The sequence below is a fragment of the Penaeus monodon genome, chromosome 19 (genome assembly GCF_015228065.2).
Source record: "Penaeus monodon isolate SGIC_2016 chromosome 19, NSTDA_Pmon_1, whole genome shotgun sequence".
NCBI classification, from domain to species: Eukaryota; Metazoa; Arthropoda; class Malacostraca; order Decapoda; family Penaeidae; genus Penaeus; species Penaeus monodon.
In genome coordinates this window covers 19,533,138-19,533,626 of record NC_051404.1, presented here as the reverse complement: position 1 = coordinate 19,533,626, position 489 = coordinate 19,533,138, and the positions used below count along the sequence as shown (strand labels likewise).

At 57.1% G+C, this 489-nt stretch overlaps 1 protein-coding gene across 1 annotated transcript in view; it reads left to right on the top strand.

Moving 5' to 3' along the window:
- Positions 1-489, top strand: part of LOC119585116 — a gene marked incomplete in the record, with an annotated part of 123,275 nt that overhangs the window by 14,610 nt on the left and 108,176 nt on the right.

The following is a 489-nucleotide window of genomic DNA, read 5'->3' as shown; positions in this document are numbered from 1 at the left end:
GGTGTCTATCCACGTACAGTCTCCGAAGCCGGTGGACGTGTTACACGGTTTGGATGTAGAGGATGATACAGATATCTATAGTTTGTAAGTGTGCGCACGGATTTTACGTGAATTGCGATGTGTTCTTGGGGATTTGCACAAGGACTGGCCAAGGCTCCAGGCATCGCCCCCCCCCCTTTACCCCAGCAAACCAGACACCAGCTGCGTGTGTGTGATGGAAGAAAATGACGGGCCATTCATGAGCAGGCCGGTCGGGGGCCACCTGCCACTGCCCTGCTCACGCCACCCGGGCTACCAGCTTCCTCTCAGCTGACAGTGATATGACCCCCTGTCTGGCCACTTGATATGGTTCCCGCCGAGTTCAATTGATGTGAATAGCATCGGGCTAACTGACATGGCCGACTTCGCCCCAGCTGACATGACACCGCGTCGGGCCCGGCCGGTGGACGCGCACAATGAACGCCTACTTGGGGTGCTACTAGCAGGCTA